The 25696-nt window shown below is 43.7% G+C and overlaps 1 protein-coding gene across 1 annotated transcript in view; it reads left to right on the plus strand.

The window, feature by feature from the left end:
* The window catches only part of LOC135051739 (vomeronasal type-2 receptor 26-like), a 120309-nt gene that overhangs the window by 21731 nt on the left and 72882 nt on the right, over nt 1-25696 (plus strand). The window lies entirely within an intron of this gene.

Here is a 25696-nt window from a genome sequence, read left to right on the forward strand (position 1 = left end):
TACATACTAGTTACGAGTATACTATCTCTTTATCAACCAGTCTATATTAGCAGCAGACACAGTACAGTGCGGTAGTTCACGGCTGTGGCTACCTCTGTGTCGGCACTCGGCAGCCAGTCCATAATTGTATATACCACCTAACCGTGGTTTTTCTTTCTTTCTTTATACATACATACTAGTTACGAGTATACTATCTCTTTATCAACCAGTCTATATATTAGCAGCAGACACAGTACAGTGCGGTAGTTCACGGCTGTGGCTACCTCTGTGTCGGCACTCGGCAGCCCGTCCATAATTGTATATACCACCTAACCGTGGTTTTTTTTTCTTTCTTTATACATACATACTAGTTACGAGTATACTATCTCTTTATCAACCAGTCTATATTAGCAGCAGACACAGTACAGTACGGTAGTTCACGGCTGTGGCTACCTCTGTGTCTGCACTCGGCAGGCAGTCCATAATTGTTTACTAGTATCCATCTCCATTGTTTACCTGAGGTGCCTTTTAGTTGTGCCTATTAAAATATGGAGAACAAAAATGTTGAGGTTCCAAAATTAGGGAAAAATCAAGATCCACTTCCACCTCGTGCTGAAGCTGCTGCCACTAGTCATGGCCGAGACGATGAAATGCCAGCAACGTCGTCTGCCAAGGCCGATGTCCAATGTCATAGTACAGAGCATGTCAAATCCAAAACACCAAATATCAGAAAAAAAAGGACTCCAAAACCTAAAATAAAATTGTCGGAGGAGAAGCGTAAACTTGCCAATATGCCATTTACGACACGGAGTGGCAAGGAACGGCTGAGGCCCTGGCCTATGTTCATGGCTAGTGGTTCAGCTTCACATGAGGATGGAAGCACTCAGCCTCTCGCTAGAAAAATGAAAAGACTCAAGCTGGCAAAAGCAGCACAGCAAAGAACTGTGCATTCTTCGAAATCCCAAATCCACAAGGAGAGTCCAATTGTGTCGGTTGCGATGCCTGACCTTCCCAACACTGGACGTGAAGAGCATGCGCCTTCCACCATTTGCACGCCCCCTGCAAGTGCTGGAAGGAGCACCCGCAGTCCAGTTCCTGATAGTCAGATTGAAGATGTCAGTGTTGAAGTACACCAGGATGAGGAGGATATGGGTGTTGCTGGCGCTGGGGAGGAAATTGACCAGGAGGATTCTGATGGTGAGGTGGTTTGTTTAAGTCAGGCACCCGGGGAGACACCTGTTGTCCGTGGGAGGAATAGGGCCGTTGACATGCCAGGTGAAAATACCAAAAAAATCAGCTCTTCGGTGTGGAGGTATTTCACCAGAAATGCGGACAACAGGTGTCAAGCCGTGTGTTCCCTTTGTCAAGCTGTAATAAGTAGGGGTAAGGACGTTAACCACCTCGGAACATCCTCCCTTATACGTCACCTGCAGCGCATTCATAATAAGTCAGTGACAAGTTCAAAAACTTTGGGTGACAGCGGAAGCAGTCCACTGACCAGTAAATCCCTTCCTCTTGTAACCAAGCTCACGCAAACCACCCCACCAACTCCCTCAGTGTCAATTTCCTCCTTCCCCAGGAATGCCAATAGTCCTGCAGGCCACGTCACTGGCAATTCTGACGATTCCTCTCCTGCCTGGGATTCCTCCGATGCATCCTTGCGTGTAACGCCTACTGCTGCTGGCGCTGCTGTTGTTGCTGCTGGGAGTCGATGGTCATCCCAGAGGGGAAGTCGTAAGCCCACTTGTACTACTTCCAGTAAGCAATTGACTGTTCAACAGTCCTTTGCGAGGATGATGAAATATCACAGCAGTCATCCTGCTGCAAAGCGGATAACTGAGGCCTTGACAACTATGTTGGTGTTAGACGTGCGTCCGGTATCCGCCGTTAGTTCACAGGGAACTAGACAATTTATTGAGGCAGTGTGCCCCCGTTACCAAATACCATCTAGGTTCCACTTCTCTAGGCAGGCGATACCGAGAATGTACACGGACGTCAGAAAAAGACTCACCAGTGTCCTAAAAAATGCAGTTGTACCCAATGTCCACTTAACCACGGACATGTGGACAAGTGGAGCAGGGCAGGGTCAGGACTATATGACTGTGACAGCCCACTGGGTAGATGTATGGACTCCCGCCGCAAGAACAGCAGCGGCGGCACCAGTAGCAGCATCTCGCAAACGCCAACTCTTTCCTAGGCAGGCTACGCTTTGTATCACCGCTTTCCAGAATACGCACACAGCTGAAAACCTCTTACGGCAACTGAGGAAGATCATCGCGGAATGGCTTACCCCAATTGGACTCTCCTGTGGATTTGTGGCATCGGACAACGCCAGCAATATTGTGTGTGCATTAAATATGGGCAAATTCCAGCACGTCCCATGTTTTGCACATACCTTGAATTTGGTGGTGCAGAATTTTTTAAAAAACGACAGGGGCGTGCAAGAGATGCTGTCGGTGGCCAGAAGAATTGCGGGACACTTTCGGCGTACAGGCACCACGTACAGAAGACTGGAGCACCACCAAAAACTACTGAACCTGCCCTGCCATCATCTGAAGCAAGAAGTGGTAACGAGGTGGAATTCAACCCTCTATATGCTTCAGAGGTTGGAGGAGCAGCAAAAGGCCATTCAAGCCTATACAATTGAGCACGATATAGGAGGTGGAGTGCACCTGTCTCAAGTGCAGTGGAGAATGATTTCAACGTTGTGCAAGGTTCTGATGCCCTTTGAACTTGCCACACGTGAAGTCAGTTCAGACACTGCCAGCCTGAGTCAGGTCATTCCCCTCATCAGGCTTTTGCAGAAGAAGCTGGAGGCATTGAAGAAGGAGCTAAAAGGGAGCGATTCCGCTAGGCATGTGGGACTTGTGGATGCAGCCCTTAATTCGCTTAACAAGGATTCACGGGTGGTCAATCTGTTGAAATCAGAGCACTACATTTTGGCCACCGTGCTCGATCCTAGATTTAAAGCCTACCTTGGATCTCTCTTTCCGGCAGACACAAGTCTGCTGGGGTTGAAAGACCTGCTGGTGACAAAATTGTCAAGTCAAGCGGAACGCGACCTGTCAACATCTCCTCCTTCACATTCTCCCGCAACTGGGGGTGCGAGGAAAAGGCTCAGAATTCCGAGCCCACCCGCTGGCGGTGATGCAGGGCAGTCTGGAGCGACTGCTGATGCTGACATCTGGTCCGGACTGAAGGACCTGACAACGATTACGGACATGTCGTCTACTGTCACTGCATATGATTCTCTCAACATTGATAGAATGGTGGAGGATTATATGAGTGACCGCATCCAAGTAGGCACGTCACACAGTCCGTACTTATACTGGCAGGAAAAAGAGGCAATTTGGAGGCCCTTGCACAAACTGGCTTTATTCTACCTAAGTTGCCCTCCCACAAGTGTGTACTCCAAAAGAGTGTTTAGTGCCGCCGCTCACCTTGTCAGCAATCGGCGTACGAGGTTACATCCAGAAAATGTGGAGAAGATGATGTTCATTAAAATGAATTATAATCAATCCCTCCGCGGAGACATTGACCAGCAGCAATTGCCTCCACGAAGTACACAGGGAGCTGAGATGGTGGATTCCAGTGGGGACGAATTGATAATCTGTGAGGAGGGGGATGTACACGGTGATATATCAGAGGGTGAAGATGAGGTGGACATCTTGCCTCTGTAGAGCCAGTTTGTGCAAGGAGAGATTAATTGCTTCTTTTTTGGGGGGGGTCCAAACCAACCCGTCATATCAGTCACAGTCGTGTGGCAGACCCTGTCACTGAAATGATGGGTTGGTTAAAGTGTGCATGTCCTGTTTTGTTTATACAACATAAGGGTGGGTGGGAGGGCCCAAGGACAATTCCATCTTGCACCTCTTTTTTCTTTTCTTTTTCTTTGCATCATGTGCTGATTGGGGAGGGTTTTTTGGAAGGGACATCCTGCGTGACACTGCAGTGCCACTCCTAAATGGGCCCGGTGTTTGTGTCGGCCACTAGGGTCGCTAATCTTACTCACACAGTCAGCTACCTCATTGCGCCTCTTTTTTTCTTTGCGTCATGTGCTGTTTGGGGAGGGTTTTTTGGAAGGGACATCCTGCGTGACACTGCAGTGCCACTCCTAGATGGGCCCGGTGTTTGTGTCGGCCACTAGGGTCGCTAATCTTACTCACACAGCTACCTCATTGCGCCTCTTTTTTTCTTTGCGTCATGTGCTGTTTGGGGAGGGTTTTTTGGAAGGGACATCCTGCGTGACACTGCAGTGCCACTCCTAGATGGGCCCGGTGTTTGTGTCGGCCACTAGGGTCGCTAATCTTACTCACACAGCTACCTCATTGCGCCTCTTTTTTTCTTTGCGTCATGTGCTGTTTGGGGAGGGTTTTTTGGAAGGGACATCCTGCGTGACACTGCAGTGCCACTCCTAGATGGGCCCGGTGTTTGTGTCGGCCACTAGGGTCGCTTATCTTACTCACACAGCGACCTCGGTGCAAATTTTAGGACTAAAAATAATATTGTGAGGTGTGAGGTATTCAGAATAGACTGAAAATGAGTGTAAATTATGGTTTTTGAGGTTAATAATACTTTGGGATCAAAATGACCCCCAAATTCTATGATTTAAGCTGTTTTTTAGTGTTTTTGGAAAAAAACACCCGAATCCAAAACACACCCGAATCCGACAAAAAAAATTCGGTGAGGTTTTGCCAAAACGCGTTCGAACCCAAAACACGGCCGCGGAACCGAACCCAAAACCAAAACACAAAACCCGAAAAATTTCAGGCGCTCATCTCTACTTTACAATTAGAATAACAGTCATAGAACAAAACTGGGTAAAAACAGACAGACATACAGTAGAGGTAGGAAGGCCCTGCTCGCAAGCTTACAATCTATAGGGAAATAGGTGAGGTTATGTGTTCTGTACAGAGAGGATGTAATTGGATATGGAAGCATTGAAGGTTATGAGGGTGGGTCTGGAATATGATACAGTAGGCTTGCCTGAAGAGGTGAGTTTTCCAATTGTGTACCAATGGCTTGGGTTCGTGTGACCAGTGGTCAGGATTCCAGCAGTAAAGTGACCGACAGCAGCATCCGGATTGCAGAAATCCCATCAGGTTGAGGTACGGTATCCAAACCCTCCTCCACTACCCCCTAACCCTCCATTCATACTCTGATTCCGGCCTCTTCATTCTGAATGCTGGGGTCCGGACAGCTGGTTTTTTAGATGCAGGTACAGTACGTCCCCTACCAATGGACTGTCATTCCACACTCCAGCTAAGAATGTCTCTCTGCATCTCTACTTTCTGTAGCACTGTACTACCTGTAAAGTATCCTAACCCTCCTCCACTACCCCCTTATTCTGGCCTCGACATTCTCATCTCCTACCTAAATCTACTCTCCTCCAACCTGACTGAATTTTTGTTATACTGTATTCAACACAGAATACAAAGGTATATTTCATGGAATTTTTGTTTTCACAGGCCCTACACTGTCACAGGTCGTGGCAGAGTAGGAGGAGGAGGACCAGCATCCTCTGTCCCCCACCACACTGCACCCATCAAGTAAGTCTAGTCTGGTACAATTTAGAAATACAGTACTGTGGACAGTGTAAGCAATGTACTGTATTGAATCTATATTTTATTTTTTGGGGGCTACAATAGTTGCTGAGTGTGGGGGGTTAATTTAGACTCTGCTCTGTTTTACTTACAGTAGTAACAGTACTTTATGTACAGTAGTGGGTAATGACAGACATTCGTGGAGGTGGGAAAGCCCTTCTCGCTAGCTTACAGTCTATAGTGGAAAATACATTGATACTGTATTGAAGATGTGAGGATACTGTCCAACATGTGTGGACTTTGCAGTGGGGATGCAATTGAAATGTCATGTATTGTACTGTATTGTGATGGACTAAAGTACATCACACAACATATTCATAAGCACTAAAAAATCTTAATAGCTATACAGTAGTTTGGAGCAGAGTTGGGAAAGGTGGGACATGATACAAACTTTCAAATATACAGTACAGGTACAGTATCAATGGTTTTAACAAAGTCCAGGAGGGAAAAATTCTCCTAATGAAGATACTGCAAGCAATAAGACACGAGGACATGCACTGAGACTGGAGGGGGGGGAGGTTTATGGGGAATTTTAAGAAAAATTACTTCACAGAAAGTGCAGTGGACAAGTGGAATAGCCTCCCATCAGAGGTGGTAGAGCCTAAAACAGTAGAGCAACAGTATTTAAACATGCATGGAAGAGACATAAGGATATCCTTACAAATAAATTCTTCCCGCTCAAAGCATGCTTTGTGATTGGTGTAGGGGTGAATGCGCCTATACAGGCACCAATCACAGAGCATGATTTGAGTGGGAAGAATTCCCTTTGTTTGAATCTGAATAAAAGAGTGTCTCAGTCACAGCCCACTACCCACTTTGCAAAGCTGTTTCCTCGTAATCAGACTTGCTGTGTGGATCGTGTACGACCTTTGAGAAATCTCCTGATAATTTGCTCTCTGTTTCTGCATTTGAAAACTTCTGCTAGCCTCACGTGTTCCAGCTCATTTACACAGTTTCTTCATACAGTATTTGATTAGTAATTCTCTCTTTTACTGTTTATAATTATTTATATATTTAAATGAATATCCTTACTGTAATGTCCCTGTGTATTTTGGCTAGGGGATTGTGACGCTCCTTTAGCATTGCCCCATGGCCTGTAAAACCTATGTCATGGCGTGCTCCATATCCAAGCACTGCCATGTGGTGGGGGTTCACGGTCAGTGACCATTTTGTCAGTTTGCTATGCGATCGACCCCGGTGTAATGTAATGTTTGTAGACCTCGCTTATCCCTATCGCCCCTGTGTATTTTGGCTAGGGGCTTGTGACGCTCCTTCAGCATTGCCCCGTGGCCTGTAAAACGTATGCCATCTCTCACTCCATATCCAAGCGCTGCCACGTGGTGGGGATTCACGGTCAGCGGCCATTTTTTCAGTTTGCTATGCGATCGATTCCGGTGTACCGTAATGAGCATAGACCTCGCTTATCCCTATCGCCCCTGTGGCTAGGTGATTGTGACGCTCCTTCAGCATTGCCCCATGGCCTGCAAAACTTATGCCATCTCTCACTCCATATCCAAGAGCAGCCTGCCACGTGGTGGGGGTTCACGGTCGTTGGCCATTTTGTCAGTTTTCTATGCGATCGATTCTGGTGTAACGTAATGTGCATAGACCTCGCTTATCCCTATCGCCCCTTGTTATTTTGGCTAGGAGATTGTGATGCTCTTTCAGCATTGCCCCATGGACTGCAAAACTTGTGTCATCTCTCACTCCATATCCGAGCGCTGCCACGTGCTGGGAGTTCACGGTCGGTGGTCATTTTTAATGTGCATAGAACTCGCTTATCCCCATAGGCCCCTGTGTTTTTTTAACTACCATATAGAGACGCACATTTCTAGGCCTACAGTATTTAATATACAGTAAGCAGCATTGTTGGTAGACAATAACTGAAGAATTTACATACATTAGTGACATGTACTATATGTAATGCTGGTACATCATGTCAGTCGTCCCTTATGCTGTACACTATAGAAAGTCTCACAGGGCCCATGCACTTCCAAGGAGGGTTATTTACTGTATCTGTTTTATACAGGAAAGTAATAGCAGTCCATAACACTGATGTGGTATTTTCAGAACTGTATATTATACAGTACTAAAATTTGAACATCAGGCACTATATAGTAAACATGTACAGTATTAACTTTTATCATAAAACTATTGCAAATATTTAGATGTGTAAATTTTAGACTACAGTATTCACAAATGTTTTTTCTCCATACAGGAATTACAGTTGGACAACATGCCAGTAACTATCAACAAAACTATGAGCAAGATAATCACCAACATGAAAAAAGAAAATAAAACCATCAAAGAGATCCATGCATGGCTCAAGGAAAGTGGTATTATAGTCACTTTAGAAACGGTGCGCTATCATGCTTTCGAGAGAACAACGCCCAGATTTGTAATTCCTACAAAATGCACATGGTACGTACTGTACAGTACTGTAATGTTTAAATGACTTATTGTATACAATAGACAATTTTTTTGGAAATAAATAAAAAATCACACTTCATCTAACTGTGATTGTGCTGTTCATTAATTCATATTTTTCATACTGTATTGTACTGTAGGAGAGTGCAACAAATTGTGGAGAAACTAACTCGTGAGGATGATAAGCGTACTGCTTTGCAAATAAAACAAATTCTCCATTCCAAGTATGACCTGGACATATCGGCCACCAGCGTCAAAAGGATGTGATGGAAAATGGGAATGGACCTTGGCACAACAAGGTAAAATACTGAAAGCAGTATAAACCATACAGTAAATGCACACTTATTCACTGTTAATAATCCTTGATAAGTGATATAACAATGACGTAAATCATTATACAGAGTGTGTACTTTATACTGTATGCAGTATATACAGTATGTGTGTGTTTATATATATATATATATATCTAGAGAAAAAGACAGAGGGAGCGCTCCATAGTGCAGTAAAGTTTTTAATTTACAAAAGCACAGAACTCTTGTTAAAAACACAACGTTATTGCTCGTACCAAAACAACCTCCGCTGTGAGCTTAATACCACATGATTTAAAATATACACATCCCCAGCAATACTGCAAACCTCCGGTAATCATCCAGGACAGGACCTCAAACTCGTGCCGCTAAACCGCTCCAGCCAGCCGCCGCACGCTGGGACACCGTCACTCTCCGATACCAGGAAAGGCAGAAGGGGGCTTGATCGCACACGTCAGCAGGCCACGCCCCTACGCGTTTCATCACAGACTTCGTCAGAGGGCTGACCTGCTGCCCGTGTGCCCGTCCTTTTACAACCAGCTACCGCCAATCAGCTACTTAATTCCACTACCATCATTTACATATTTACAATGTATCCGTGGTGGACTTGTTCTACCAATGTGTTTACTAATGCATAAATGAGTTCATTCACAAGGAATAATACTCATAGCAATATAGGTGCGCAAGTAAAGCTTTGTTATCTTACATATAAAAGAAAACCAGTTCAAAGGCAATCAATAGTTTTAGCTTCGGCATTCCAGCCCGCACCTGATGACTCTAGCCACATCATTAAAGACGTCTTTCCGACGAGACTTTAACAAGAATAGCTACATAAGTATCCTCCAGAGCCAGTCTAACATGGATACATTTTACATATAAAGGAGCTCTCATCAATTATTGTTACGTTTTACAGCATTTAAGTGCGGCTTCCATTTAGTACAAATTAGTTAGTGATAATAAGCTGTACATAGCGTTCTTCTATATAGAAATACAAAAAGGAAAAAAAACAAATATTTAAAAAGCTAAAAAGGAATATACTATACATGATTTTATGAAAAAGAAATAAAAAGAAATAAAAAAGTCGAATCGGGATAGGAAACTGATTAAAAGAGAAACTTATTGGATAGTAACACTAGATACTCTAATACCAAAAGGGTTAAATGAAAATTACGAACTTACTCCATTTATTGAGGAAAGATAGTACCCCTTGCGGTAATGTTCTGTTGAAGCCACTACTCCTATATCATTTTTGTGCTTGGTGATGTTTAGACAGTTAATTGTTCATCTCTACGCTATGTTGCTTATATATCTAATTCCATATATTGAAGAAAGATACCATCTCCTCTGAGTAGGGGTTGATGGTGCTTTTACTCCCTACGTTTCAACTTTTTTATTTCTTTTTATTTCTTTTTTGTGTGATATATAAAAAAGTTCCGCCATCTCTCTATCATGCTGCCTATATGTGGTAGGCTTTAATAAGACTGATATATGTGAACATACAATCATGTATGGTATATTCCTTTTTAGCTTTTTAAATATTTGTTTATTTTCCTTTTTGTATTTCTATATAGAAGAACGCTATGTACAGCTTATTATCACTAACTAATTTGTGCTAACTGGAAGCCGCACTTAAATGCTGTAAAACGTAACAATAATTGATGAGAGCTCCTTTATATGTAAAATGTATCCATGTTAGACTGGCTCTGGAGGATACTTATGTAGCTATTCTTGTTAAAGTCTCGTCGGAAAGACGTCTTTAATGATGTGGCTAGAGTCATCAGGTGCGGGCTGGAATGCCGAAGCTAAAACTATTGATTGCCTTTGAACTGGTTTTCTTCTATATGTAAGATAACAAAGCTTTACTTGCGCACCTATATTGCTATGAGTATTATTCCTTGTGAATGAACTCATTTATGCATTAGTAAACATATTGGTAGAACAAGTCCACCACGGATACATTGTAAATATGTAAATGATGGTAGTGGAATTAAGTAGCTGATTGGCAGTAGCTGGGTGTAAAAGGACGGGCACAGGGCAGCAGGGCAGCCCTCTGACTAAGTCTGTGACAAAACGCGTAGGGGCGTGGCCTGCTGACGTGTGCGATCAAGCCCCCTTCTGCCTTCCCTGGTATCGGAGAGTGACGGTGTCCCGGCGTGCGGCAGCTGGCTGGAGCGGTTTAGCGGCACGAGTTTGAGGTCCTGTCCTGGATGATTACCGGAGGTTTGCAGTATTGCTGGGGATGTGTATATTTTAAATCATGTGTTATTAAGCCCACAGCGGAGGTTGTTTTGGTACGAGCAATAACGTTGTGTTTTTAACAAGAGTTCTGTGCTTTTATAAATTAAAAACTTTACTGCACTATGGAGCGCCCCCTCTGTCTTTTTCTTTAGATGTCTGTTTCCCGTGGAATTCCGGGCCTTGTGTGACGGTGGGGAGCAACGGTTCAATAAAGAAAAGGAACACTAGTGCTTTCACTCCCTATTTTTCATAGGAGCAGTGCTTTTAAGATCTTAAAGTCAAAGAGACTAATTTCTGGTTTAACTTACTGAGCGCACCTGATTATCCTTTTATATGCTATATATATATATATATATATATATATATATAATCTCCCAAAAAAGATAACTGTAGGCACTCAGAGACAGCAATGCAGCATTGCCGGCTTATTGTGATTATATACTGTATACTGTGTTTGTGTATATATATATATATATATATATATATACAGTACTGTGTATATACTGTAATGTATATACAGTTTAATGTATACAGTAGGTATATAATACAGTATAGTGCACATACAGTCTACTGTATATACAGTAATCTCTTTCATTACTGTATCTGATTTCATTATTTTTGGCTCTTCACAGGATATCTCCCATGATAAGAGATGTAAATAAAGAAAAGAGAGTGGAACAGGCACGGCGATGGATTGAGAGTGGTGAAACATTTCATGATGTAATTTTAACAGATGAATTGTCTGTTGCCCTTGAGCGGTTCTCCAGAATGTCATTCTGGAAACGTAACCATATCTCATTAAAACCACGCCCAAAGCATCCATTGAAAGTCCATGTATGGGGATGTATATCATGATTAGGAGCTGGTCCCTATTATTTTTCGAAGGTACTATACTTTATTCTGTGCCTGTGTTCTGTAAAAATACATGCTGTACAGTAGAGTACATGTAACTGCACAATAAAATGAGTTGCTTATTAATGAACAACATTTTTTTATTTATGTAGTGATCATGGATAAGACACTTTTCCAAGAAACAATAGTAGAGGGATGTATGGTGCCATTCGTGAATAAATATTACCCAACTCACCATAAGATATTCCAAGACAATGATCCTAAACACTCCGCCTCAGCCAAATTTATGGAAGAGAAAGGTATGAATTGGGAACGCACACCACCAGAGTGAGTATTCTTTCAACACTGTACAAGTAAAATTTTGGATAGCACTCTAGTACTGTAAATGTATTTTTTGGTTTAATAAACAGTACAATATCGTATGTTTAATTTTATCTATTTAACGTCATTAATTGACTAACATTTTTTTCTGTACTTTTTTTTTTAGATCACCAGACATGAATCCAATTGAATTAGTGTGGACTCAATTGAAGAGATACATTAGGAGTGTTGCGAAGCCAACAACAAAACAGCAGCGGTGGGGGTTCAGGGGTGGTGGACATTTTGCCAGTGTGCTATGTGATCGAGTCCGGTGTACCATAATGTGCATAGACCTCACTTATCTCTATTACCCCTGTGTATTTTAGCTAGGGTATTGTGACGCTGCTTCAGCATTGCCCCGTAGCCTGCAAAAGTTATGCCATCTCTCACTCCATATCTGAGCGCTCCCTGCCACGTGGTGGGGGTTCAGGGGCAGTGGACATTTTGCCCATGTGCTAAGCGATCGAGTCTGGTGTACCATAATGTGCATAGACATCGCTTATCCCTATCGCCCCTGTGTATTTTAGCTAGGGGATTGTGACGCTCCTTCAGCATTGCACCATAGCCTGCAAAATCTCGGCTGTTACTTGCTCCGTAACCTAGGGCCTCCATGGGGCAAGGAGTCACAGGGAGTAGCCATTTCTATTGAGTCTGCCCTGCTACAGAATTGTATGTGTACTGTACTTTGCATAGAACCTTAAGAGTAGAACCGCTCCTGCAGCTTTGCCCTGGTTTATGTGAATAAAAAAAATAAAAAAGTGTCTGGAAAAAACTAACATGCATTCGTACTTTAGGAATCGAACCCGGGACTCTGAGTATAGGAAGCAGAACACTTCACCACTTCGCCGCAGACAGATGAATAAATCCATTGGTTTTGAGTATGCTGCAATGGCTACGGGATTAGGATGCTAACATACTGTACAATATTCCTAATCTCAATAGGCAATAGTGAACTTCTAACACGTCCATTTGCGACAGTGTACACTACTGGTTTTATGTTGTTTTGTCTGCGGGACTTGGATGCTCACATATTCATAAAGTACTGTAAATGGATCATATACTGTATGCTGTACTATTTGCGTCTGTACCGTATGTAATGTATTACATAATGCAGCGTAATTAGTATTTATTGTATGCAGCGTAATGAGACGCCTTAGTAAAGTAGTCCTTACTATATATTTCAGTATTGTATTTTACGGGAGACCACACGCATGCGCAGTAGTGATTGCAAAAAGCGACTTCTGGTGGATGATCGCAGGTATTACACGTAAAGGTAACGACAAATGCTCTGTCTACCTCAGTGTGATTGGGCACGCCTCTCTGTGACTAGGCGCGCCTCCCTGCGCACCGGTACGCTGCGTATGCCCGATTGGGACAAACCCCTCAGCCAGTCAAGATAAAGGTGGCTACATCTGTATGTAAAACTACAATCTTCTATTTAGCAGCATATACATAACAAGAATGACAACAGTATACTGTATACGAAACTCTCTCTATTTCAGCAATCATCTTGCAAAACTGCTACAATAGAGGAAAAAAGAGTCCTCACTATAAAATGTATACTGCACCCTGTGCAAAAAGACTTGTATTGCAATTATATGTCTATATATATTTATATATGTTTGGCAGCTAAACATATCTATCTATCTATCTATCTATCTATCTATCTATCTATATACACTGCTCAAAAAAATAAAAGGAACACAATGTAACTCCAAGTCAATCACACTTCTGTGAAATCAAACTGTCCACTTAGGAAGCAACACTTATTGACAATCAATTTCACATGCTGTTGTGCAAATGGAATAGACAACAGGTGGAAATTATAGGCAATTAGCAAGACACCCCCAATAAAGGAGTTTTTCTGCAGGTGGTGACCACAGACCACTTCTATGCTTTCTGGCTGATGTTTTGGTCACTTTTGAAAGCTGGCGGTGCTTTCACTCTAGTGGTAGCATGAGACGGAGTCTACAACCCGCACAAATGGCTCAGGTAGTGCAGCTCATCCAGGATGGCACATCAGTGTGAGTTGTGGCAAGAAGGTTTGCTGTGTCTGTCAGGTGAGTGTGCAGAGCATGGAGGCGCTACCAGGAGACAGGCCAGTACATCAGGAGACATGGAGGAGGCCGTAAGAGGGCAACAACCCAGCAGCAGGACCGCTACCTCTGCCTTTGTACAAGGAGGAACAGGAGGAGCACTGCCAGAGCCCTGCAAAATGACCTCCAGAAATCCACAAATGTGCATGTGTCTACTCAAACGATCAGAAACAGATTCCATGAGGGTGGTATGATGGCCCGACGTCCACAGGTGGGGGTTATGCTTACAGACTAACACCGTGCAGGACGTTTGGCATTTGCCAGAGAACACCAAGATTGGCAAATTCGCCACTGGCGCCCTGTGCTCTTCACAGATGAAAGCAGGTTCTCACTGAGCACATGTGACAGACGTGACAGAGTCTCGTGATGCTAAGGAGAACATTCTGCTGCCTGCAACATCCTCCAGCATGACCGGTTTGGCAGTGGGTCAGTAATGGTGTGGGGTGGCCTTTCTTTAGCCCTCCATGTGCTCGCCAGAGGTAGCCTCACTGCCATTAGGTAATTAGAAAATTATGGCAAGGACATCTAGGGTAATATTCTCTGAGATATTGCCAGTGCCACGCACTAGCCCAGGGAGACAGAGGGAGATTAGGGAGGTAAATGTGTGGCTTAGAGACTGGTGTAGGAAGTAGGGGTTTGTGTTTTTGGAACACTGGGCAGACTTCTCAGTCCAGCATCATATTTTTTGTCACGATGGATTGCACCTGAATGTGCAGTGCTGGGGGGTAGGATAGTTAGAAGGTTGGAGGAGCTTTTAAACTAGGAGCATGGGGGGAGGGTTTAGCTGGAAGCTATGGGACAAACAGAAAGATCAGTAAGGATGGGGGTAGTGAATAATTTGGAGAAGGAGAAGGGGGGAGTGAAAGATCAGCCAGCAAGGGCAATGGTATCTGCATGGTTATTGACACTGGAATTACTGACACTGGTATTACCCAAGATATTCCAAATTTATTAGCTACTGATGATTATTGCACAACAATACAGTATATTGAAAATGATGTCCATAGCATAAGGGAAAATACTAACATCAGGGGGAGGAGTATATAAAGTCTTATTAGTTAAAACAGTGATAGTAGTGAGGAAGGCTGTATTAAGTATGATGGGGTGGAAAGGGAGGGAGGAGATTAACAGTCAGTAAGAGTAATTCTAAAAAGGCACTTATAAATATTGATAAGATACCATTAAAACAAACCATCAAGGGAAATACTAAGCTAAAATGTATGCTTTCAAATGCAAGAAGCCTATCAGATAAAAGGGGGGAATTAGAATGGCTTGTATCAAAGTCTCAGTACAATATTATAGGTAATATGGAAACATGGTGGGACAACACTCATGACTGGATTGCATTTTTGGAGGGATATTCTCTTTTTAGGAGGGATAGGGCTATCAAAAAGGAGGAAAGAGTATGTCTCTTCTTTAAACCATCTCTTAAACCATTTATGAGGGGGCTGTAGATAACGTGAAGTCGCTATGGGTTGAGATCACAAGTGAGGGCACTGAAGCAAAGAAACTAGTCATTGGCACTAGAGATGAGCGGGTTCGGTTTCTCTGAAACCGAACCCGCACGAACTTCATGTTTTTTTCACGGGTCCGAGCAGACTCGGATCCTCCCGCCTTGCTCGGTTAACCCGAGCGCGCCCGAACGTCATCATGACGCTGTCGGATTCTCGCGAGGCTCGGATTCTATCGCGAGACTCGGATTCTATATAAGGAGCCGCGCGTCGCCGCCATTTTCACACGTGCATTGAGATTGATAGGGAGAGGACGTGGCTGGCGTCCTCTCCATTAGAAATTAGATTAGAAGAGAGAGAGAGATTGTGCAGAGTCAGACAGAGTTTACCACAGTGACCAGTGCAGTTGTTGTTAGTTAACTTTTATTTATTTTAATATAATATATCCGTTCTCTGCTATATCCGTTCTCTGCCTGAAAAAAAACGATACACAGCAGCAGCCAGTCACACAGTGTGACTCAGTCTGTGTGCACTCAGCTCAGCCCAGTGTGCTGCACATCAATGTATAAAAGGCAAAGCTTATAATAATTGTGGGGGAGACTGGGGAGCACTGCAGGTTGTTATAGCAGGAGCCCCCAGGAGTACATAATATTATATTAATTTAAAATTAAACAGTGCACACTTTTGCTGCAGGAGTGCCACTGCCAGTGTGACTAGTGGTGACCAGTGCCTGGCCACCAGTATAGTAGTATATTGTTGTATGTATTGTATACTATCTCTTTATCAACCAGTCTATATTAGCAGCAGACACAGTACAGTGCGGTAGTTCACGGCTGTGGCTACCTCTGTGTCGGCAGTCGGAACTCGGCAGGCAGTCCGTCCATCCATAATTGTATTACAATATATACCACCTAACCGTGGTATTTTTTTTTCTTTCTTTATACCGTCGTCATAGTGTCATACTAGTTGTTACGAGTATACTACTATCTCTTTATCAACCAGTGTACAGTGCGGTAGTTCACGGCTGTGGCTACCTCTGTGTCGGCAGTCGGCAGGCAGTCCGTCCATCCATAATTGTATTATTATTATAATATATACCACCTAACCGTGGTTTTTTTTTCATTCTTTATACCGTCATAGTGTCATACTAGTTGTTACGAGTATACTACTATCTCTTTATCAACCAGTGTACAGTGCGGTAGTTCACGGCTGTGGCTACCTCTGTGTCGGCAGTCGGCAGGCAGTCCGTCCATCCATAATTGTATTATTATTATAATATATACCACCTAACCGTGGTTTTTTTTTCATTCTTTATACCGTCGTCATAGTGTCATACTAGTTGTTACGAGTATACTACTATCTCTTTATCAACCAGTGTACAGTGCGGTAGTTCACGGCTGTGGCTACCTCTGTGTCGGCAGTCGGCAGGCAGTCCGTCCATCCATAATTGTATTATTATTATAATATATACCACCTAACCGTGGTTTTTTTTTCATTCTTTATACCGTCGTCATAGTGTCATACTAGTTGTTACGAGTATACTACTATCTCTTTATCAACCAGTGTACAGTGCGGTAGTTCACGGCTGTGGCTACCTCTGTGTCGGCAGTCGGCAGGCAGTCCGTCCATCCATAATTGTATTATTATTATAATATATACCACCTAACTGTGGTATTTTTTTTTCTTTCTTTATACCGTCGTCATAGTGTCATACTAGTTGTTACGAGTATACTACTATCTCTTAATCAACCAGTGTACAGTGCGGTAGTTCACGGCTGTGGCTACCTCTGTGTCGGCAGTCGGCAGGCAGTCCGTCCATCCATAATTGTATTATTATTATAATATATACCACCTAACCGTGGTTTTTTTTTCATTCTTTATACCGTCGTCATAGTGTCATACTAGTTGTTACGAGTATACTACTATCTCTTTATCAACCAGTGTACAGTGCGGTAGTTCACGGCTGTGGCTACCTCTGTGTCGGCAGTCGGCAGGCAGTCCGTCCATCCATAATTGTATTATTATTATAATATATACCACCTAACCGTGGTTTTTTTTTCATTCTTTATACCGTCGTCATAGTGTCATACTAGTTGTTACGAGTATACTACTATCTCTTTATCAACCAGTGTACAGTGCGGTAGTTCACGGCTGTGGCTACCTCTGTGTCGGCAGTCGGCAGGCAGTCCGTCCATCCATAATTGTATTATTATTATAATATATACCACCTAACCGTGGTTTTTTTTTCATTCTTTATACCGTCGTCATAGTGTCATACTAGTTGTTACGAGTATACTACTATCTCTTTATCAACCAGTGTACAGTGCGGTAGTTCACGGCTGTGGCTACCTCTGTGTCGGCAGTCGGCAGGCAGTCCGTCCATCCATAATTGTATTATTATTATAATATATACCACCTAACCGTGGTTTTTTTATACCACCTAACCGTGGCAGTCCGTCCATAATTGTATACTAGTATCCAATCCATCCATCTCCATTGTTTACCTGAGGTGCCTTTTAGTTCTGCCTATAAAATATGGAGAACAAAAAAGTTGAGGTTCCAAAATTAGGGAAAGATCAAGATCCACTTCCACCTCGTGCTGAAGCTGCTGCCACTAGTCATGGCCGAGACGATGAAATGCCAGCAACGTCGTCTGCCAAGGCCGATGCCCAATGTCATAGTACAGAGCATGTCAAATCCAAAACACCAAATATCAGAAAAAAAAGGACTCCAAAACCTAAAATAAAATTGTCGGAGGAGAAGCGTAAACTTGCCAATATGCCATTTACCACACGGAGTGGCAAGGAACGGCTGAGGCCCTGGCCTATGTTCATGGCTAGTGGTTCAGCTTCACATGAGGATGGAAGCACTCAGCCTCTCGCTAGAAAACTGAAAAGACTCAAGCTGGCAAAAGCACCGCAAAGAACTGTGCGTTCTTTGAAATCCCAAATCCACAAGGAGAGTCCAATTGTGTCGTTTGCGATGCCTGACCTTCCCAACACTGGACGTGAAGAGCATGCGCCTTCCACTATTTGCATGCCCCCTGCAAGTGCTGGAAGGAGCACCCGCAGTCCAGTTCCTGATAGTCAGATTGAAGATGTCAGTGTTGAAGTACACCAGGATGAGGAGGATATGGGTGTTGCTGGCGCTGGGGAGGAAATTGACCAGGAGGATTCTGATGGTGAGGTGGTTTGTTTAAGTCAGGCACCCGGGGAGACACCTGTTGTCCGTGGGAGGAATATGGCCGTTGACATGCCAGGTGAAAATACCAAAAAAATCAGCTCTTCGGTGTGGAGGTATTTCACCAGAAATGCGGACAACAGGTGTCAAGCCGTGTGTTCCCTTTGTCAAGCTGTAATAAGTAGGGGTAAGGACGTTAACCACCTCGGAACATCCTCCCTTATACGTCACCTGCAGCGCATTCATAATAAGTCAGTGACAAGTTCAAAAACTTTGGGTGACAGCGGAAGCAGTCCACTGACCAGTAAATCCCTTCCTCTTGTAACCAAGCTCACGCAAACCACCCCAACAACTCCCTCAGTGTCAATTTCCTCCTTCCCCAGGAATGCCAATAGTCCTGCAGGCCATGTCACTGGCAAGTCTGACGAGTCCTCTCCTGCCTGGGATTCCTCCGATGCATCCTTGCGTGTAACGCCTACTGCTGCTGGCGCTGCTGTTGTTGCCGCTGGGAGTCGATGGTCATCCCAGAGGGGAAGTCGTAAGCCCACTTGTACTACTTCCAGTAAGCAATTGACTGTTCAACAGTCCTTTGCGAGGAAGATGAAATATCACAGCAGTCATCCTACTGCAAAGCGGATAACTGAGTCCTTGACAACTATGTTGGTGTTAGACGTGCGTCCGGTATCCGCCGTTAGTTCACAGGGAACTAGACAATTTATTGAGGCAGTGTGCCCCCGTTACCAAATACCATCTAGGTTCCACTTCTCTAGGCAGGCGATACCGAGAATGTACACGGACGTCAGAAAAAGACTCACCAGTGTCCTAAAAAATTCAGTTGTACCCAATGTCCACTTAACCACGGACATGTGGACAAGTGGAGCAGGGCAGGGTCAGGACTATATGACTGTGACAGCCCACTGGGTAGATGTATGGACTCCCGCCGCAAGAACAGCAGCGGCGGCACCAGTAGCAGCATCTCGCAAACGCCAACTCTTTCCTAGGCAGGCTACGCTTTGTATCACCGCTTTCCAGAATACGCACACAGCTGAAAACCTCTTACGGCAACTGAGGAAGATCATCGCGGAATGGCTTACCCCAATTGGACTCTCCTGTGGATTTGTGGCATCGGACAACGCCAGCAATATTGTGTGTGCATTAAATATGGGCAAATTCCAGCACGTCCCATGTTTTGCACATACCTTGAATTTGGTGGTGCAGAATTTTTTAAAAAACGACAGGGGCGTGCAAGAGATGCTGTCGGTGGCCAGAAAAATTGCGGGACACTTTCGGCGTACAGGCACCACGTACAGAAGACTGGAGCACCACCAAAAACTACTGAACCTGCCCTGCCATCATCTGAAGCAAGAAGTGGTAACGAGGTGGAATTCAACCCTCTATATGCTTCAGAGGTTGGAGGAGCAGCAAAAGGCCATTCAAGCCTATACAATTGAGCACGATATAGGAGATGGAATGCACCTGTCTCAAGTGCAGTGGAGAATGATTTCAACGTTGTGCAAGGTTCTGATGCCCTTTGAACTTGCCACACGTGAAGTCAGTTCAGACACTGCCAGCCTGAGTCAGGTCATTCCCCTCATCAGGCTTTTGCAGAAGAAGCTGGAGACATTGAAGGAGGAGCTAACACGGAGCGATTCCGCTAGGCATGTGGGACTTGTGGATGGAGCCCTTAATTCGCTTAACAAGGATTCACGGGTGGTCAATCTGTTGAAATCAGAGCACTACATTTTGGCCACCGTGCTCGATCCTAGATTTAAAGCCTACCTTGGATATCTCTTTCCGGCAGACACAAGTCTGCTGGGGTTGAAAGACCTGCTGGTGACAAAATTGTCAAGTCAAGCGGAACGCGACCTGTCAACATCTCCTCCTTCACATTCTCCCGCAACTGGGGGTGCGAGGAAAAGGCTCAGAATTCCGAGCCCACCCGCTGGCGGTGATGCAGGGCAGTCTGGAGCGACTGCTGATGCTGACATCTGGTCCGGACTGAAGGACCTGACAACGATTACGGACATGTCGTCTACTGTCACTGCATATGATTCTCTCAACATTGATAGAATGGTGGAGGATTATATGAGTGACCGCATCCAAGTAGGCACGTCACACAGTCCGTACTTATACTGGCAGGAAAAAGAGGCAATTTGGAGGCCCTTGCACAAACTGGCTTTATTCTACCTAAGTTGCCCTCCCACAAGTGTGTACTCCGAAAGAGTGTTTAGTGCCGCCGCTCACCTTGTCAGCAATCGGCGTACGAGGTTACATCCAGAAAATGTGGAGAAGATGATGTTCATTAAAATGAATTATAATCAATTCCTCCGCGGAGACATTGACCAGCAGCAATTGCCTCCACAAAGTACACAGGGAGCTGAGATGGTGGATTCCAGTGGGGACGAATTGATAATCTGTGAGGAGGGGGATGTACACGGTGATATATCGGAGGGTGAAGATGAGGTGGACATCTTGCCTCTGTAGATCCAGTTTGTGCAAGGAGAGATTAATTGCTTCTTTTTTGGGGGGGGTCCAAACCAACCCGTCATATCAGTCACAGTCGTGTGACAGACCCTGTCACTGAAATGATGGGTTGGTTAAAGTGTGCATGTCCTGTTTTGTTTATACAACATAAGGGTGGGTGGGAGGGCCCAAGGATAATTCCATCTTGCACCTCTTTTTTCTTTTCTTTTTCTTTGCATCATGTGCTGATTGGGGAGGGTTTTTTGGAAGGGACATCCTGCGTGACACTGCAGTGCCACTCCTAGATGGGCCCGGTGTTTGTGTCGGCCACTAGGGTCGCTAATCTTACTCACACAGCTACCTCATTGCGCCTCTTTTTTTCTTTGCGTCATGTGCTGTTTGGGGAGGGTTTTTTGGAAGGGACATCCTGCGTGACACTGCAGTGCCACTCCTAGATGGGCCCGGTGTTTGTGTCGGCCACTAGGGTCGCTAATCTTACTCACACAGTCAGCTACCTCATTGCGCCTCTTTTTTTCTTTGCGTCATGTGCTGTTTGGGGAGGGTTTTTTGGAAGGGCCATCCTGCGTGACACTGCAGTGCCACTCCTAGATGGGCCCGGTGTTTGTGTCGGCCACTAGGGTCGCTAATCTTACTCACACAGCTACCTCATTGCGCCTCTTTTTTTCTTTGCGTCATGTGCTGTTTGGGGAGGGTTTTTTGGAAGGGACATCCTGCGTGACACTGCAGTGCCACTCCTAGATGGGCCCGGTGTTTGTGTCGGCCACTAGGGTCGCTTATCTTTCTCACACAGCTACCTCATTGCGCCTCTTTTTTTCTTTGCGTCATGTGCTGTTTGGGGAGGGTTTTTTGGAAGGGACATCCTGCGTGACACTGCAGTGCCACTCCTAGATGGGCCCGGTGTTTGTGTCGGCCACTAGGGTCGCTTATCTTTCTCACACAGTCAGCTACCTCATTGCGCCTCTTTTTTTCTTTGCGTCATGTGCTGTTTGGGGAGGGTTTTTTGGAAGGGACATCCTGCGTGACACTGCAGTGCCACTCCTAGATGGGCCCGGTGTTTGTGTCGGCCACTAGGGTCGCTTATCTTTCTCACACAGTCAGCTACCTCATTGCGCCTCTTTTTTTCTTTGCGTCATGTGCTGTTTGGGGAGGGTTTTTTGGAAGGGACATCCTGCGTGACACTGCAGTGCCACTCCTAGATGGGCCCGGTGTTTGTGTCGGCCACTAGGGTCGCTTATCTTTCTCACACAGTCAGCTACCTCATTGCGCCTCTTTTTTTCTTTGCGTCATGTGCTGTTTGGGGAGGGTTTTTTGGAAGGGACATCCTGCGTGACACTGCAGTGCCACTCCTAGATGGGCCCGGTGTTTGTGTCGGCCACTAGGGTCGCTAATCTTACTCACACAGCTACCTCATTGCGCCTCTTTTTTTCTTTGCGTCATGTGCTGTTTGGGGAGGGTTTTTTGGAAGGGACATCCTGCGTGACACTGCAGTGCCACTCCTAGATGGGCCCGGTGTTTGTGTCGGCCACTAGGGTCGCTTATCTTACTCACACAGCGACCTCGGTGCAAATTTTAGGACTAAAAATAATATTGTGAGGTGTGATGTGTTCAGAATAGGCTGAAAATGAGTGTAAATTATGTTTTTTGAGGTTAATAATACTTTGGGATCAAAATTACCCCCAAATTCTATGATTTAAGCTGTTTTTTAGGGTTTTTTGAAAAAAACACCCGAATCCAAAACACACCCGAATCCGACAAAAAAATTTCGGTGAGGTTTTGCCAAAACGCGGTCGAACCCAAAACACGGCCGCGGAACCGAACCCAAAACCAAAACACAAAACCCGAAAAATTTCCGGCGCTCATCTCTAATTGGCACATGCTACAAGCAACCAGATATTAGCATACATGAGGAGGAACAACTCTTACAGCAAATTGAAAAAGCAGAGGGAATGGGGGACATCCTAGTGTTAGGGACTTTAACTATCCTGATATAAATTGGAGTAATGATTTATGTATAAAAACTAGGAGCAGCAGGTTTTTAAATACATTGAAGGAACAATTTATTGACTCAATTAGTCGAGGACCCAACTAGAGGTAAAACTATTCTGGACCTAGTAATTACCAATAATGCAGATATTATATCAAACACTAAAGTTGGGGAGACCTTGGCAAACAGCGATCACTATATGATCACATTCAACATCAGTTTCAAGAAACATAGCTATAAGGGAGCAACCAAAACATTTAAGTTTAGAAAAGCTAACTTCAATATGCTGAGACGGGCACTAAATGACACTGACTGGGAAGTTTTGTTTCATGGCAAGGACACATAGGAAATGTGGGATGCTTTAAAAGGGTTGCTTGAAAGCAATATTCACAAATTCATTCCCATGAGTAGTAAATGCAGGAGTACTAAACACAAACCAATGTGGCTTAATAAGTAGGTCAAGGAAGCAATGGCTATTAAGAGACGTGCTTTCAAAACGTTCAAATCTAACGGAGGGGAGGAGTCATTTCGGTATTACAAGGAATGCAATAAAAGGTGCAAAAAAGTAATAAGATCAGCTAAAATTGTAAATGAAAAGCAAATCGATATAAAGGGTAAACCAATCCTGAAAAGTTTTATAAATATATAAACAGTAAAAGGTTGAAGAAGGAGATTGTAGGCCCATTAAAGATGAATGGGAAGCTTTAATAAATAATGACAAATGAAAAGTGGAAATATTGAACAATTTGTTTCCTCACTATTCACCAGGGAGGATGAGCCGGTGACAGTAGTGCATAATGACAGTGAAGGTAATGACTCTTGGCTTGATACTTTTTTAAGTGAGGAAGTAGTCCTGGAGAGACTAAGCAACGTAAAGATTAATAAATCATCAGGCCCAGATGGATTTCATCCGAGGGTTATTATGGAGCTAGCAAAACCCCTATACTTGATTTTCCATAGTTCAATTAGATCAGGCATGGTACCAAATGATTGGCGCATAGCTGTGGTAGTGCATTTATATAAAAAGGCAACTAAAAATAATCCTCAAAACTATAGACCAGTTAGTTTAACCTCTATAGTGGGTAAAATATTGGAAGGCATTTTGAGGTATAGGATAGAGTAGAACCTACAGGCTACTAAGTTTATTAGCAAAAGTCAGCAAGTGTTTGTAAGGAACAGATAATGTCAAACTTACTTAATTAGCTTCTATGAGGAAGTGAGCAAGAATTTTGACCAGGGAAAAGCAGTGGACGTGGTGTATTTAGATTTTGATACAATGCCTCATAGGAGACTGATCAACAAATTAAGGAAACTTGGCCTAGGATATACTATTTGTACATGGATAAGTAACTGGCTGGATAACAGAGTACAACGAGTAGTGGTCAATGGGATGTTCTCCAGCTGATCACCAGTAGTCAGCGGAATACCACAAGGGTCCGTTCTTGGCACACTGCTGTTTACTATATTTATCAATGATCTAGGAATAGGCCTGGAAAGCACAGTGTCAATCTTTGCAGATGATACTAAACTGTGTAAGGTACAGTAATTAATTCAGAAGGCGATGTGGAGTCTCTACAGAATGACTTAGTTAAACTGGAAACCTGGGCGTCTAAATGAAAAATGAGGTTCAATATAGAAAAATGCAAAGTTATACATTTTGGGACAAAAAACACACTCGCATCCTACACTTTAGATGGAAAAAATATAGGGGTAACTATAGTGGAAAAAGATTTGGGGGTGCTCATAAATAATAGGCTTAATAACAGTACATAATGTCAAATTGCAGCAAAGAAAGCAAGTAAAGTGCTTACTTGCATTAAACGGGGCATTGAGACAAGGGACGAGGATGTAATACTGGTGCTGTGCAAATCATTGGTACGTCTGCACCTGGAATATTGTGTTCAGTTCTGGGCACCGTATTATAAAAAAGATATCAGGGAACTAGAAAGAGTTCAAAGAAGAGCTACTAAATTGATTAAAGGGTTAGAGTCGCTGGAGTATCTGGAAAGGCTTGCTAGATTAAATATGTATACACTAGAAAAGATGCGACTAAGAGGAGATATTATTAATATCTTCAAATATGTAAAGGGTCATTACAAGGATCTAGCAGCGGATTTGTTTAATAAAAGAACTCTGTATAGGATGTGTAGGCACTCGCTGAGGATAGAGAAGAGAAAATTATGTACACAACATAGGAAAGGTTTCTTCACGGTAAAGGGCAATAAAGATTTGGAACTCCCTGCCGGAAAAGGTAATAATGCCAGACTCTGTAAATGCATTAAAAATGGATTGGACAAGTTTCTAACTGGAAAATGTATCCAGGGTTATAGAATTTAACATATTGACATTAAATTATCTGGGAGTGGTAAGAATCATAGCTGTCAATTGGTACTAAACCATTACTTCAGGAGGCGCATGATAATATGAACAGATTAATGTAGAATACAGGTTGAACCGAATGGGCATTTTGCCTCTTTTTCAACCTCACTGACTGTGTAACTACAGTATGTAACTATGTAACCTGTAATACTCACCGTAGTATTGCATGTGCTTGACTGTTTTTTTTTTTTTTTTGTGACCCCTTCTACTAATTACAATCACATTATCACTAAAACAGCCAAGGACCTCTTGCTAGCCATCCCTATGGGGTAAGAATTTTAGAGAAAACTAACTCTCAGAAGATATACAGTATAGTATAGTATTGTTCACAGTGAACAAGCCACCTCCAGGTGAA

This window comes from Pseudophryne corroboree, chromosome 1 (assembly GCF_028390025.1).
Source record: "Pseudophryne corroboree isolate aPseCor3 chromosome 1, aPseCor3.hap2, whole genome shotgun sequence".
NCBI lineage: Eukaryota > Metazoa > Chordata > Amphibia > Anura > Myobatrachidae > Pseudophryne > Pseudophryne corroboree.